The 16,069-nt window shown below is 44.2% G+C and overlaps 1 long non-coding RNA gene across 4 annotated transcripts; it reads left to right on the top strand.

The window, feature by feature from the left end:
* The first annotated feature begins 1,073 nt into the window (after window positions 1-1,073).
* Window positions 1,074-15,636, top strand: LOC128071674 (uncharacterized). 4 transcript variants are annotated; one of them, XR_008201970.1, is made up of 5 exons: window positions 1,074-1,178; window positions 1,405-1,536; window positions 3,894-4,117; window positions 8,266-8,397; window positions 8,916-15,636. It is a non-coding gene; the product is annotated as an uncharacterized LOC128071674 (long non-coding RNA). The 4 variants fall into 4 exon arrangements; XR_008201968.1 differs by having other exon boundaries at window positions 8,266-15,636; XR_008201967.1 differs by lacking the exons at window positions 8,266-8,397; window positions 8,916-15,636 and having other exon boundaries at window positions 3,894-8,242.
* The last annotated feature ends 433 nt before the right edge of the window (window positions 15,637-16,069 follow it).

Below are 16,069 nucleotides of genomic sequence, written 5' to 3'. Positions count from 1 at the left end.
TTCTACGTTACCTTAACATTAACTTTGCGAAATATAGGTTTTCTTGCTGCTCTAACTTCAATACCTTAGGAGAGGCAGTATTTTTGTAAGAAAAATAGGGAGAATTAGGTTAGACACAATTACTGAGTACTCAGGGAGCAGTTATCAAGTGAATCCTGTCAAACTGGAAGGATTTATTGAGCTGCTTCTCTAGGGATATGGCCTAGATTCAGGACTATTCAGTATTTTCATTAATAAAGTGGATGAAGGGATGGGCAGCCCCTTTGTTAGTGTCAGCAAAGAGCAAGACAGTGGGGAAGAGGAGATTAGTGCTCGGGAGAGCTCAGCAATTAGGGGAATGATCTGGAAATAAACAGGATGCAATTTAGGGAAGATAAGTGCAAATCTGCACTTAGCTGGAAATGACAAGCTACAAAGGTGGGACAGAGCAGCCAGGTGGCACTGGGAGCAGAGGGCTGTGATGGATTAACGGCATGGCTGTGGAGGAAAGAATTGGGTTGGGTTGTGCTGGCAAGGGATGTTGTGAGAGTTAATCCTTTCAGCTGCATCACTGGGACCCATTTGTGGCATTACACCTGGGGAAATAGGAGGCAGTCCCTAGGGGAGCACACTGCAGAGAGGAGGTGGGCAGAGCAGTGCCTGGGGGGAAGGAGGGAACACATTTGTTTTTAGCCTGGGGTGGGCAAGGCTGAAAGGCGACTGGATAACAATCTTCACCGTGCTCAGCCTGCCAAAAAAGAGGAAGGCGGTGAACTATTCTGCATCCAGAAATTATCCTCTGTGGTTTAACCACGATTTTGTGTGGTTAGGAGAAAAAAAAAAAGAGTGAGAGAGGAATTCTATGATTCTATGATTCTATTCTATGAATTGAGATGGTAGATAAGTTGACTTTACTGCTTTACTTATGAAGCACCTTAGGGCATAAAGCACATGATCAAACATAGTCGAGTTACTGTAGCTTAATGAGTTATTGCCTGTTGGCTGAACTATACTAATTAACCATGTGCGTGCTCTTAGCATGCCTCAATTGCCTGATAAAATGGGCTCACTTAAATACTTGTGTTTTACATTGCAGCCAGGGCAGGCTGGAAGCCTTGCTTAAGATCAGTGATTACAGTGACTTTAAGGGCTGGAAACTTGTCCTTGGTTCTCAACAGCTTATCTGGGCATGTAAGAAGGTGGGTGGCAAGGGAAGAGGAACAGAAAGCAGACCTGAACAAGTGAAGTGTGCTCATTCATAGGAAACAGAAAAGTGGCTCCGTATGTAGAAAAACTCTGAGTTCTGTAAAAGAACCCATTGTTTTTTGTTTGATAACAAGGGTAATTTAAAAATGTAGCATTAAGAATGCTACAGAACACTGCATGCTATTGCATATGCACTTAAGTTTCTCCCTTGTTTTTTAGTGTTTGCCAGTATATTGTTCTTCTCCTCAGCTTCCTCTGATTGTTCACCATCATAGTGGCTGTTGCAGTTTCTCCTTGCCATGGACCTTCTTCCTTTCACTGTGATGATGGAGTGGAGACATCCTGGTGGTTGTAAGTATGGAGTATCCAGTGCTCCAGTTTTCTTCTGATACACTTTTCCCCTTCCTGCCTCTTTATTTATTTTTTTTTCTTTTCCCCGCGTCCATCCTCTTTGACCTTTATAGTGGTTTTCCCACTGATATCACCGGTTTGAATTATGTTGCTAAGGATGAACTTTTGGATTTCAGAGTATTTAGGGAAGCATTTTGTTTGCAGCAGTACTTATGTTTGGACCCTGTAAGTTGCCTCTTTGAAAGCAACTAGCTCATACGCTTATAATATGCCATGAGAGAAGCAGCAGACTGGCAGCTCTGCCTAGCAGACGTGCTTCACAAGTGCCATGTGAAACAAAAGCAGAGGTGTGCTTTCTCAGTTTGTTGCTGTTTAACAAACTCACATAAATTATCCTGGAAGAGACTTGGAGAGCTTATCTCTTTCCTTTCTCTGCCCATGGCGGGATCGAATACATCGCTGCCCTTTGTGATGGGTGTTTACCCCCATCTTACATTAATTTGCTACTTCAAATACTTTCTGTTTTCTGTAGGAAAGAGAAATGCTAAAAAACTTCATAAAGATGTTAGACAACATAACTGTTTTGTAATCTAATTTAGTCTAAAGTTGATTGTTTTCCCTTCAGGACATAAATTTTTGCATTGGGAGAGAATCTACAGATAACTGGAGCTATGATGCAGCAGCAGTGTGTATACTGTGTTTCAGGCCTGTGACACAAAAGCAAAGCTTCAGTCACTCTTTTCCTAGTATATATACTTTCCTATATAGAGGAAGGAGGTGCTGTTATGCACAAAGCCAGTAGCAGGGCTTTGCTTTCCACGCTCTGGACCAAGGATATGATGTGTGACTTATTTGAGGTTGAAATTTAGTCGGGGTCTAGGGATTCTTTCTACAGCAGCATGGAAATAATTGATATCTGTGCAAAGTTCATATCCAGACATAGATCTGCAATGGAGGAATGCCTGTGGCCAACTGGAGCTGGCATTCATCTTATCTGTAGCTTAACTGCAGAGAAATTTTATCTCAAAGCAGTCCTCTCTGCAGTCCTTTCAGTGCTGCTAATCCCCCTCTGGTATTGCCAAGGAAATAGCAGACAATAACTGCTCCATGGAGATCTCCAGAGAAAGAGTCATACAAGAAGAACGTGAGAACTGCAGAGCAGACTGCATTTCCAGTTATGTTAGAGCAATGTATATCTACAAGTAGCTGAAAATCGTGCTGCTAGCACAGTTCTGTCATGTCCTTCAGGAAGTACTGCTTGTACACAGACCCTAGTACAGACAGATTAAAAAACAAACAAACCATTTTCTCCTTCTGCATGCAATGAAGTACTGCATGCAGCTTGAAAGTGAGAGTGCACACTAGAAAAATAATGTTTGAATGAGATGAAAATAGATGATGATAATAGATAAAAGAAAGCCCATTTCTCTTACAGGGAGTAGTGATTAAGGGTGCAGGTAGTATTGGCATGTTCAAGAACAAGTTAGACAAATTTATGGACAGCTGAATCATAGAATCTTAAAAGGTTGGAAAAGATCATTAAGCTCATCTAGTCCAACCATCAGCCCATCCCCGCCATAGCTGCTAGCTATGTCCCTCAGTGCCACATCTACACTGTTACTGAACACCTCCAGGGACAGCGACTCCACCACCTCCCTGGGCAGCCTTAATAAAATCACTGTGCAACAACATTTAAAGAGAAAGCAGGTGATAGCAAAACACAGCCTGGGAACACCTAATTGTTCCTCAAAATGTGCCGGGGTGTGCATCTGGTTTCCTCATCCACTGCTGTAGAAGAGGAGAGACACGCCATCAGGCATACAGCTTGTCTACTTTTGATTTCAGCACGTTTGGTGAGGGCTGGAGTTGTGATGTATTTTCCAGAGATCAAATAATTCTCAGTAGTGTCACAAATAATGTTGTTTCAGGTTGTGAGGGATTTACAGACAGGAGCCAAAGACCCTTGGAATCGATATCAATAATTCTGCTTCTCAAGCTGAAGGCAGATCTCCCACAGCTGTCAAGGGCTGTGGCTTTTTATGCCCCATCTATCCATGAGGAGGCAAGACCATCGTAATTAGCTGCTAATTGAAGAGCCTGTCTCCGAAAAGCACAATTTCAGAGAACAAAGAGCCAGAGAGGCTCATTTCTAGGGCTAATTGGAATTAATTCATAGCTATAAGTGGAAGGGCTCCCACAGTCCTGAGACTCTCTTGCCCTCTCCTGAAGCAGTGCTCTAAACATATGCATACCAATAAGGGTCAGTGTGACTTGTACAGCTCTTCTGTGATACAGAAATTGTGCTGCTGGTTAAAAATAAGTATGTTTTTCATTCTTTTTTTTTTTTTTTTTTCCAGCTCTGGTCTGTGTCTTCCTCCTGCTGCATCCAAGACTGCAGTACTAACCCGGGCTCGTAGAATGGCCTGGGTTGAAAAGGACCATAATAATCATCTAGTTTCATCCCCTATGCTGTGTGCAGGGTTGCCAACCAATAGAGAAAGGAGAGATCTGCCAGATCAGGCTATGCTTCTTACCACTTCCTAAGCCCTCCTGAAGATGGCTCAGGCACAGTTAACACCAGGTACCTCTTTAAGCTGCTGGAGTCCATTTATTTTCATAGAATCATAGAGTTTGAGTTGCAAGGGGTCTTTAAAGCTTGTCTGGGCCAACTCCTCTGCAATGAACAGGGACGGCAGATCCATGGCAGTTGCTTCCTCTGCCTGAACAGGGCTCCAGCACAGTCCCCAGTGGCCCTTCAAGTGGTGCTGACACAGGCTGCAGCTTGCTGTCTGGATGCAGCCTCTTAAACGCCTTCAGGAGCCAATTGTATTCTGTAAGGACTGAAGTTAAACAAAATTCTGTACAGTAAACATTTCAGTAATAGGTCAACCTACAGTATTTATATCTTATCTGAGATCTCCTTGTCTCTTTTTTTTGTGTTTAAACAACCTTCCAGCACCTCCCACTGCTTGAGGGCTGAGTCAATAGAAGAGCACTCAGAGAGGAAACGAACCAAACTTTTCCCTTATGGCAGTCAGTGCTTTCAGAACACCTCTGTTTTTGGTGCTCCCATTTTTGATTGCCCAGAATCAGGTGCCTGTAAGATGAACTTAATTTGAATGCCTACCTTTGGAAGGCCACTTTCTTTTACTTCATGTCACTTGAAGCTAGGGACCCAAAAAAGAGCAAGATGATAATTGATTTGGAAAAACGCAGGATAACACATTCTCATTAGTGATGATCCATCCTGTTGTGGAGGAGGTGGCCGCATGAGTTCTGCAGTGCTGGCCTCCCTGTGGAAGGATGTCTAACGAACCTTAGAAAATTCACAGTTTAACTGTGAGTGTCAGAAGCTGATGCTCCTAAAGCAGACAAGTCAATTTAACAGGAAAAAGGAGCGTGTGCTGCTCAGTAGTTGTGATGTGCCTCATTTGTGGCTCCAAATATAGTCGTATGTCTATATCTTTAGTTACCCACAGCTGAAAATCTGCTTTGTGAAACCTCTGAGAATGTGTGCTGGGGTGCATGTGAACATCTTGTTGAAATCAAGAGACTGAGCTCCTTGAGCACCTTCAGATTTCCCGCTAAAGGAAAATGATTTTCTGGAACATTTTCCAAAACCTACTTGAATGGCAGAGAGCTGGGTTGTATGAGGTTTCCAAACACAGCATTGCTCCTTACTTAATGGCAGAATACCTCAGCCACTCCTTCAGACAGCTGTTGCTCCTGCCCTGCCACCACACACTGGTGCAAGAGATCTTTTACTCATCGCTTCTGACAAGGTCTCAAGTAGTTCCCTGTTGCCAAACGGCAGAATTTTCTTCCCTGTACATATCACATTCTTGCTGCACTGCCTGCAATCCTACTTTGAGCTGGTGCTTGAAAAACTGAGATATGGTCTCAATGGGACTCGTGGTTTCCCATTAGGTCTCAATGGCTCATATTTGTCTGATTTGTTTGTATCTGCAGTGGATTACATTTCTTGTATTAGGTCAGGAAAGCTAGTTAAGTTGTGCAGAATTCCAATTTTAAAGACTTGAAAGCTCTTTGCATTTAACATCTCACTGACCTACTCTGCAGCAGAGCAATTAGATGACCACAGAGCCAACTATTCCTTGGGCATCATGCTTCTGGCCTAAATGCTCTATCTCTTGAAGGCATGAAGCATGGTATGGAATTCAAACTCTTTCCATGGGCTGCAGAATTTTCTTTAAGTGCCTACTTGCTTTTCTTTTTTGTGCACAAATGAATTGTCTGTTTGAGATGAGAAGTGGAATCAGAGTACCACTACAATGGCACTGGGACTGCACTGTACCTAAGTGATACCATATGTTGGCCTGCTTCTAGCAATTTGCTGTGTGACTACGTCAGCTCAGTAGGGATCTGTCTGGAAAAACAGTCAGGGTGAAAAAGAATAGCTGAAGAGAGCCTCTCTGAGCAAATGCTGACAAAGCTGCTGAGGGGCAACCCTAGAACCATCATCTTTGATGGCTTTGTTTCCAAGCCAGGCAACCTACAGAATTGGTTACAACCAGGAAAGGAAGAAGACTGTTATAAAACACACTTAGGAAATGTCTTTGCCTTTCATTACAGTCTGTAAGCAATGATTATCATCAGCCTTGGAGAAGGCACCCGGCCAGAATACCAAATACTGTGTGATGTCACAGTGGCTGCCAGGGAACTGTGACCTGAGACAGGATAGAAACCAAAAGTTTGCAAATGGTTCCAAGTTTCCTATCTAAACCCTGTCTACTCTATGAAGGAGTGCTGTAGATTTCAGTGCCTGTGTGACCCTTCTTTCTGTAGAACAGGCAGACACCCTACAGCCTGTCTGAACACCGAAGGCTGTCTGGATATGAGCTAAAAAATCATCTGGCCACATTGTGATCTGTTGTGAAGGGAAATAAATCCAGTGGAATCCTTATAGACAGGCACGTGTGGAGCATGGCTGATACCTCATTTACAGCTCATAATTACTGCAGTTATAACATTTCTATCTTTAAATGGAACTCTCCTCGCGTTATTCCTGCAACTTTTATTTTTGAAGTCTTTTGTTTGTTCCCCTTATGGGGCTGAAAATGTGGTAGGATCTGAAAGATTTTGGATCCGGTACTGCAGCTGCCATTCCAAAAACATGTAAATAAAACAAGAATTCTGCACATGGGAATCTGAAGCGGCTGTGGGGAGGATTAGGGATTAGTAAGGGATGATTCTGTCATTGTTCTCCTAATTGATAAAAGATGGACCACTGTTATTTTGAATAAAGCTATTACCACACAAGCCTCAAGCAACTCAACAGAAGATCCTGTGTAATGGAGAACGGCTTCTGGATGTTCCTGTGAAGTTACTGTACTATGAGCATACAAGAGTAAGGAGCAGGATGAGGCAGCACCTTGCAGTACCTCTGCTCCCTCTTTTTAAGATTAATTGAAAAAATTACTTTCAGAGGAATCTACTTCATTTTTCCTCTCCTGAGCTGCCTCTCCCCTACTTCAGCCCTGCCACGTGCTCTGTACTCGTTAGTCCTGCCTGCCCAAGCACTGCCGCTTTTCCAACCTGGAGGACCTAAAGCTAAAGCAAAGCATCTCTGCGTGATCCCCTCTTGTGGCAGCCTTCCATCCAATGCTTCTTCAGCACCTGTACTTGACATCAGGCACACTGATGTTTACAGCAGCAGCCAAGACAGTTGGGTTAGATTACAGAGAGCTCAGGATAGCTTTACAAGGTGTACTTAGAAGGGTATGTCTATATTTACTCTGAACATCAGCACTTCTGTTTAATATTGCTGCACATTCAGATAGAATTCGACAGACAACATATGAAAAGGAGCAGCACACACAATGCATAAGCATCATCCTAATGCAGAGGTCATATTTTAGAGGACAAAAAGGAGGTGCCTGGCAACTCAAAAGACTCATCTGTTAACTCAAAGGGGATGTAAAGATGGGATTCAGAAGCAGCTGATCTCTTCAAGGCCTCTGAGCACATATTTGCACTTGGCCTTCTAGTTGCTCCTAAGTCCAACCAACTGCTGAGCTCCACGGCCACTCAGGGAGCTGTGGTGAGGTCGTGTGCTATGCATCCCAAATGGGGCTGATGCCCCACGAGCTATGGCCAAATTCCACTGTGCCAACATTTGGAGATGGTGTGTAAGGTGAGAACCAGCCCAGTCCTTTGAAGTTGAAAGGATGACAAGTTAGTTTAGATGTGAGACCATCTGTCTAGTTGGTGGCATTGGCCTCAGACTGAGGAGAAGGAGAAATCACCTGGGATAAGGAAGGATGAGAGCCACCAAAGAGCCTGGGAGTTGTACTCCTACACATAAATGCTGTACAAAGTTAGACAACACACCAAGTAAATTCTCACCAAGCAGCATGTCTTGCCTCTTTCCCAGCTCTATCATGGAAATATTTATGTCCACCCAGGGCTGCCAAATTTGTTTTTAATACCAGTGTGTGGACTCAAAACCATACCACATCCAGTTGAAACTGGCTTTTGGGTACGAGCTCTGAGGAAGTTTTAGGCCCGTGCACACCAGAAGACAAATGGCCATCTTTGAACATGAGCTGCTCTCCTTTCCTCCCTCCCCAGAAGCACGTGTGTAAACAAAACAGCCCAAGGAAGAGGCTCTGATTTTCCTTGCATTCTTCCAGCTTGAATCTCCTGTCCTTTCCCCCATGTCAGTCAGGGGAAAAAAAAAAAAGAGCTCTGTTTGTTGTTGTTTGGCAGCTGCTCCCGAGCCTGCATGAGAAGCAAGAAGGGCTGTGCTGGGGAAATCTGACTCCACTGCCATGAAGACCTGCAGGGAAACAAGAACTGCTGGATATGTCCAGAGGAGCCAAATGGTTGCAGTGGTGCTCTGTAAGTCCAAGGGGAGCATTTGGTATGCTTTTAAATAGTCAGCATGAGTAGTTGGTGGAATTAAGAGAAGGAGGCTCTCAGCCTTGCAATCCGGAAATATTTGTCAGGAGTGGAATTTACACTTTCTCGGAGCTCCCTAGGGTAAGAACAAGAGTGGTGTGCATTTTAGAATCTTAAACTAGACAAGACAAAGCCCCGGTGGGTGAAACAGTCAGCGATCCTGCTCAGGGGCAGAGTGAACTGCTGGCCTCTCGTCATGTGTCTCTTCCATCCCTCACTTCTGTGATGCTATAAAAAAGCCTGATCCAATCCTGGGATTACACAAAGAATGCACTGCAACAAAGAGAAGCCCATGGCCTTTCTGCTCACCCTTTAGTGGTATTTGGGACCAGAAGAGAGGTTGGTCTGAATAGTCAGAATGACATTCCTGGCCATGTTTAGCAAATGTTATCTGGGTTGAGCGGAAAAATATGTGCCCTCTTATCAGAATATTTTCTCCATGTTCTCCTTTAATCCAGGTGTCAAATGGAGGCAACGACGGCCATTGAAGCCATTCTTGTGTGTCTGAGAAGATATTTCTTCCTGCCTCTGTGAGAATGGGCCAGTCCCAAGTGCCACTCTGCAATTAGGATATTAATAGCCCTATTACTCTGTGCCATCTAGTTTGCTTTAAAATTCATGGTGCAGTTAGATGAGATTTGTTCATAACAGGAAAAGTACAGATGTGCAGGAAGACTGAGTCAGAACAGAGCTTTGAAATGCATCAAGCAACCATTTAATTAAAGAAGGGTGCTCTAATATTGTGTTCCAAATGATTACTTATTTATATACTCCTCAAATAGTGCTATTTTTAAACCGGATTTTGAAGAGAAGACAATTTATATTTCAACGTGAGGACAGCCTTAAAGCTAAAAGAGCTGCCAGCACTGTGCTGCCCAGGAGGAGCAGGAAAAGAAAATACTCCACATCCTCCCTAGTTCTTCTGCTGCCTTCCAGCACTGTAGTGCCATCTGGAATTGTGCTGCTCAGTGCCTGCAGCCTTGCCACCATATCATTGAATCAGTAAGGTTGGAAAAGACCACTAAAATCATGTAGTCCAACCATCAGCCCAAATCCCCACCACGTCCACAGAACAATGTCCGTCAATGCCACATCTACATGGTTCTTGAACACCTCCAGGAATGGTGACTCCACCACCTCCCTGAGCAGCCTGTTCTGATGCCTGACCACACCTCCTGCCAAGTGTGGGGATGTTTTCCAAACGCTGAGCATCCTGTGCAATATAATGCTCCAGGGAACAAAAAGCTGAGCCATGTGTCTTGACGCAGCTCTCTCCAGTTGTTGTAAGGATGTGCTTGGAGATGTTGGTGATCGTAAGCCTGGATAGATGGATGGGAAGAACTGTGGGCTTTGTGGGGAGTTATGCCTTCTGGTATTTTGAGCTTGTAGTTTGTGGGCTTCCACAAACTGAGGTGCAGGCAGGACTTCAAGCTGGAACAAAATCAAAGGCAAACATTGCATCTGAGTGATGAGCTTCCTCCTTCCCTCCTCTGATATTGGATGAGTGCACCACTGTGGGATCTGAACCCAGAGATTTAGCTGGACACTATTTCACATATGTTCTGCACTAGTCTGAATAACTGCAAGAGTTCCAAGGAAATAAATGTTAACTCCCATAAATCTTCAAAAACTTGAGTTTTTCTTAGGAGAAGAGCTGAGAAAGGCTTTTGTGGGAAAGCATGAATGTTTGCTGAGTTCCTGAATAAATCTTAGCCCAGTTTGAGAGATTCAAAAGAGCGGTGGCTTCTCCCAGTTCCTTCCCAAACAAAAGGCTGGACCCAAGTGCACTGAAGTCATAGAGAATGAGTCTCATTGACATCAAAGAGTGCTGAATCGGACGGGATGAAGGACAGCCTCAGCCAGAGACCAGAAGAAATGAAAGCATGTGATGTACGTGACCAACAACCACTAACCAACCGCCCAGATTCCAGCACTGAGCCCTGCAAACAGTGAACTTGCAAACAATTCATGAAGATGTGCCAAAAAAATTCAAAGAAAAATATGTAAGGAAACGGCAATGTGTTTGTGGGTATTCTGTGAGCAGAAAAATATGTTATATTTGTGGAATAAATTAGTCCGTGGGAAGTATTCTCTCAGCTCTCTCAGCTGTGTGCAGCTAAGCCAGCTAATCGAATGCAAGCTTTTCTTCTGCTGCCAAAGGAAGCAGATAAGTATGGAGACATGGATGAAACAAGCTTCAATTTGCTTTTAAGAAAGGAGTTGCTGGTCACATCTCATTTCAGTAGTTCTCATCTTCTGGATGGTCATTTTTTGCTGCTGTTTAAATGCTTCGGTTTATTCTCTCGTGAATACTAACAAGCTTTGGCTTGTCTGTATCAGCTTGTGCATGTGGCTTGTATATCCATATCAGATGCTGCAAAGCTCATCCCATCTCTTATCTCCATCTGATTAGATTACTGCAGTGTCCCATTGTGGGTTGGCTGGGCTGCTTCTTCTCATGGGGAATGCCACCACTGTGAGGACATCGTGTGTCAGTGGTAACCCAGAGCATTTCATTCTGACACCATCATGCCTTTCTCCGGTTGCAAAGGTGCAGGATTAACTGAGGATGAGAAGAGTCCTTGGTCCAGATGGATTAGAAAATCAGGTAACAGCAGGAGCAGACCTATCTGTCATGGTGAGCAAGAGCTGTGCAGAGACAATGTAGTGAAGGACTGAGGATCAGACTCAGACCTGCTGTTCATATATTTGGTCCTCTGCAGATGGACGTGTTCAGGGCTGCTTGATGTGTGCTTTGTCTGTGGGTTCTCAGGATATTGAAAGGATCCACTGAATAATGGCCTCAAGTTGCACCAGGGGTGGTTCAGGTTGGATATTAGGAAACATTTCTTCTCAGAAAGAGTGGTGAGGCACTGGCACAGTGCTGCCCAGGGAGGTGGTGGAGTCACTGTCCTGAAGGTGTTCGAGAACTGTGTGGATGTGGCACTGAGGGACGTGGTTAGTGGGCATGGTGGGATGGGCTGACAGTTGGACTGAATGTTCTTAATGGTCTTTTTAGACCTTAGTGATTTTATGATTCTGTGATTTAGATCTTCCTTCTGGGGATCTTGAACTTGGTTGCGAGGAGTGGAGCAAAGGTGCATGTCTGCAGCCAGGGAGTGGTGATTTCTGGTGGTAGCTATGAAGACTCTGCCAGGAGCTGTGTGTGTACCTACGATTATTGGACACATGTAGCCCACACCTAAAATTAGCCATCCAGAATCAAAGGCAAAGAAATGAAGGGTATTTGGTGTGAAAATATAGAAAAGCCAAGGAGTTTTTGTAGATGAGAGACCAGACTCTTGGAAATAGGGAAAAGTGGGACTCCAGGACAAATTTGTTTACCTGCACATTCTGGCAACCAAGACAGCTGCTCAGTGCAGGTTTAGGTATGAGGATTACAACTGCATTCACCAAAAGAAGAACAGATTCAGCTGGGCTTCTAAGATGGGGCAGCAACCAGAGGCAGAGTACTCTTGACTCTCCCACTGCTGGAAGGCCAACTCTGCCTGGAGGTGGGCAGGAATAGACACAAGTGGGCATAAATGCTCTCAGACACCAACCAGTTCCAGTCCTCGTCAATCTTCTTTCCATCAAGCATCACAAAGTGCTCTACAGACCCAATGACCTTGTCACAACTCTTTCTCATCAGGAAATTAAAGCATGTGAGATGTCTTCCTCAAGATCACTCATTAGACCAGCATGGCACAGGCTGCATGTTGATCAGCTCACTAAGGATAACATATCTCCCTGGCAAGTCCCTGTCACTAACACCAGCATGTGCCCTCGTTGCCTTTCAGCCACTCAACCAGCTGCTTCTGCTTGCTGCACAATCAAAATCCTGTTTGATATGGTCCTGCTGCTGCTGCTGTCACTTATGACCGCTCTTACCTTCAACCAGACTGCTATTTTGTGGGGGTTTTTTTCAGTGTCTTTTTTCTTCTTTGCATTAAGTGCAGCGAGGGTCTTTGTGTGGCAGATGCTGCTCAGCATTAATTGCTTTGCCTTGCGACTGTGTTATCATACAGTGATTTTCAGGTGCAGCAGTTGATGCATTAGGGCTGTCACTTTTCATACCCTTTCAGAGAGCACCATGTTTTCATCTCTTACAACCAATGCTTCCTCACTCTTTGCTCCTCCTAGCATAAACTATTTTCCAATTGCCAAGGCTTGCACACCAATGCCTCACCTTTTGTCTGCCACAGACAAAGGGCTACTCTGAGACTGCTGCTCTGAGACTCATTGAAGTTCACAGCATTAGTTGTTTAAAAGTGATTTTTTTTTTGAAGCTACCGTGTCCAATGTGCTTAGTGGTGCGTGCTGGCTTGCTGCAGTGATGCTCAGTTTGGGTGTCTGCATGCTTGGCCATGCTTCTGCTGATCAGGGAAATGCCTGGAGGGGCCTTGGGATGGAAATCCCTTGGGCAAGTGCTGGGGTTTTCATGTTTCCATTAAGCCTTGGGATGGCCTCTGTGCTACCAAGTAAGCAGTTCTCTCCCACTGCCCTGATGATGCCATAGAGAAATAGGAAGAGAGTAGACCAGTCTGAATTGTGACCCCCCACCACAGGCCTTTCTGCACAAGGAAGAAATGCTGCAGCAAGCACTTGGCATGAGATTGCCTTGGCAGTCTCACAGGAGCAGGTTTACTGTAGTGCACTGAATGAGCTTTTGCCATTTGTCTCAATTAACACCACGGTTGGTGACACAAGATGGCAGCTGCTGTCTTTGTGGTTGTATCCACCACTGACATCCTGCTTGAGTGCTTCAGAAGCCAGGCTGGTGACTCAGCCCTGAATTCAAATTCTTTGGTCTGATCTGACTGAATGGGTAAACACATCTAAAAAATGCGTATCAACTCAAAACAGCCCATAACTTTTGGGTTACTCTGCCCTGCAAGGACTGTCCTGTAGATTGTGGTCTCCCACTTCTGAACTGAGGCAGAGTGGTACTGTTTCAGGTTCTCAGGGGTCTGAACTTCAAGTGCAGCTTTTGGTCCTGCACTGGTTACAAGATCTCCCTGGACTCTTGTCTTTGTCTGCATACACAGGCCTGAGGAGTGATAATAATTGTTCCCTCGTGCCTTCATGGTGCAAAGGAAATGCTGCTGGCCACATCTAGTTACTTTCCACTTAACCACTTTTAATGATGAACCATCCTTCACCTGGCAATAATTCATATTTACAGTAATTAACATTCAGGGACTGCAAGATGTAGGAAGAGTTCACCAAACCAATGCACCTGGACAGGATGATGGGAGTTAGACTCAGAGGTGGACAGAACCTAGACTTATTTTCATTTTTTAGGGACTTGGTTAGCTCTGGTCTGTTTATAGCTGGCTGTTCCACTCTGCTTTCAGAAGCTTTGCTATGCTTCTCACTGGTGCTACTCCGAGCATTCATTCCTGCATTGTCCATTTTTGTCCATGGCTAAGGTGGCTTCCATGAGCTTCTCCAGGATTTCTTTTGCCCATCTCAAGGATGAAGCTGGGAGAGTTCAGTGGCTTCGAAGAGATGTGCAAATCTATCATTGCAAACAAAGTTTTGTTGGTTTTCTTTTGCAGAGAAAGAACATCCTCCATTCCCAGACATTGTTTGCTGCCAAAGGTATCTGTCTAATTCAGCAGAGCTCCTATCATGTCTTTTCCTGCCTTTGCTTTTCTTTGCTTTATGTGGGAAAAAAAAAGGGCTTGTTATTTTTATAAGAGCTCAAACTTCATAGGAATAATTTTACACTGTGGTAATTGCACTGAAGTAGGAATGACTGCGGGTTTTGAGCTCTGAATGGAGGGTCTGGCCTACGGGAGGTGTGGGAACATTTTTTGGAAAGAGATCTCCCTCAGAAAAAAAAATCTTTTACTGTTTTGAAAGGATTTTTGTAGGGTTTTTTAATTATTATTATTAAATCCAGAGGTTTTTGGAAATTCTTTGCCACGCAGGCCGCAAAGTTGCATTTTTATCATGATGTTGAAACAAGTAAGAAATCCAAAGGAGACAACTACTGTCCAAATAGTGCAGCCAGTGAACACGGGCTAACAGTCAATCCTGGTGGAAGGTAAGCACAGGGAAATGGGAGGAAAGTCAGAACTGAAATGAATGAGATAATGCCATCACAGAAATAAAATTTGAAATCTCTCCTCTTTTAAGACTTTGGTGCAATGGAATCTTATTGCGATATGCTGAGGTAACCATGCCATATAATGTATATTCATGGCTACCACTGAATTATGTGTGGATTTATCCTAATGGCATTCCTGTATCATGGTTTTGTAGTGCTTAAGTGGTGAGAAACTGGAGCTGATGAGACCAAGGCTCAGACTTACTCATGTAACATCAGAAGACGGAGGGAAGGGATTTCTCATGCCATAGGCTGGTTGAATTATTTCTCATTCTTCTTGCATATCTCCTAATTCCTGAAAGACAGGCCAAGAGTTTTACATGGGGATTCACATAGGAAACCACTCTGTGGGTGCTCTGGGAGGTCTTGCATTCTGTGCAGGTCACTGTGTCTCCCAGAGGAGAGAGGGGCAGATGGCCAGATAGCATGCAGGGCACGAGGAAGCCTCAAGTTTCCTCTCAGAGTCTACCACAAGCTTGCCCTGAGGCTTTGGGCTTCCTTTAGTTCTGTGTTGTTCATCTCCAAAAACATGTTAAGTGTCTTACCTGTTTTGCCTGAAAAATGATGAATTTCTGTATTAAGCATGCTTGGGTCTGTTGATGCTGAGCTTAGTTGAAAAGCTATCAAAGACAAAAAAAGAAAAACTAACAGAGGAATCACCTAACCCGTAGCTACCCATTTGTATTATGATTGAGTTCATTTTGCATTTCTAGTACTTAATAGAAGTTCTTGGAATGGAAATGGTGGAATCCCTTATGTGGTTCTGGCATGGGAGATGACAGGCCCCATACCTGGCTGCACAGTGCACTTATCAATTTAGATTGCACAGTATCGACTCTCCCTGTGCTCTTGCTCAGCTTCCATCTTTCAACCATCAATGCTACCACCGGATCTTGTTGCCTTTGCTCAGAGCTGATTGCCTGCCATCATCTTATCAGGCACTTAAACCTCGTTCTCCTAATGTAATTTATATTAAACCAATTTATATTATACAATGAGCGCCTGACGGAGAACGTCCCCACAGGAGGCTTATGTGCTGTTTTTTCTCAATGGTATTTAGCTGATCTGCTGACAGGTATTACATCTCCCCATAGGCTTTGCCTCAGTTATACCCTCAGGCCATCAAAGCTGATGCAATGCAGTCACTCCAAGAGCAGCTCTTGCTTCTCAAGGATTACTCTGCTGTCCTCCCTTTGAGATGCAGGATGAATACCTGGTCTTCCAAAAGCCTCCCAAATCTGCTTTGGCCTTATGAAAATGCAGAATCATAGAATCATAGAATCGTATGAGTTAGAAGGCACTTTTGAAAGTCATCAAGTTCAGCTTTGCAGTCAACAGAGACACAGTTAGCTCAGGTGCTCAGAGCCCTATCTAGCCTGGTCTTGAATGTCTGCAGGGATGGGGCATTCACCACCTCTCTGCACAACCTGTTCCAGTGCTTTTCTATTTACTTTAGATCTTATTGCATTTGATTCTCTTGCTCTACTGCAGCTTTCT

The sequence above is a fragment of the Tympanuchus pallidicinctus genome, unplaced genomic scaffold (genome assembly GCF_026119805.1).
Source record: "Tympanuchus pallidicinctus isolate F22 unplaced genomic scaffold, pur_lepc_1.0 scaffold6, whole genome shotgun sequence".
NCBI lineage: Eukaryota > Metazoa > Chordata > Aves > Galliformes > Phasianidae > Tympanuchus > Tympanuchus pallidicinctus.
The sequence above is the reverse complement of the archived record's forward strand: the minus strand, read 5'-3'. Positions and strand labels throughout refer to the sequence as shown.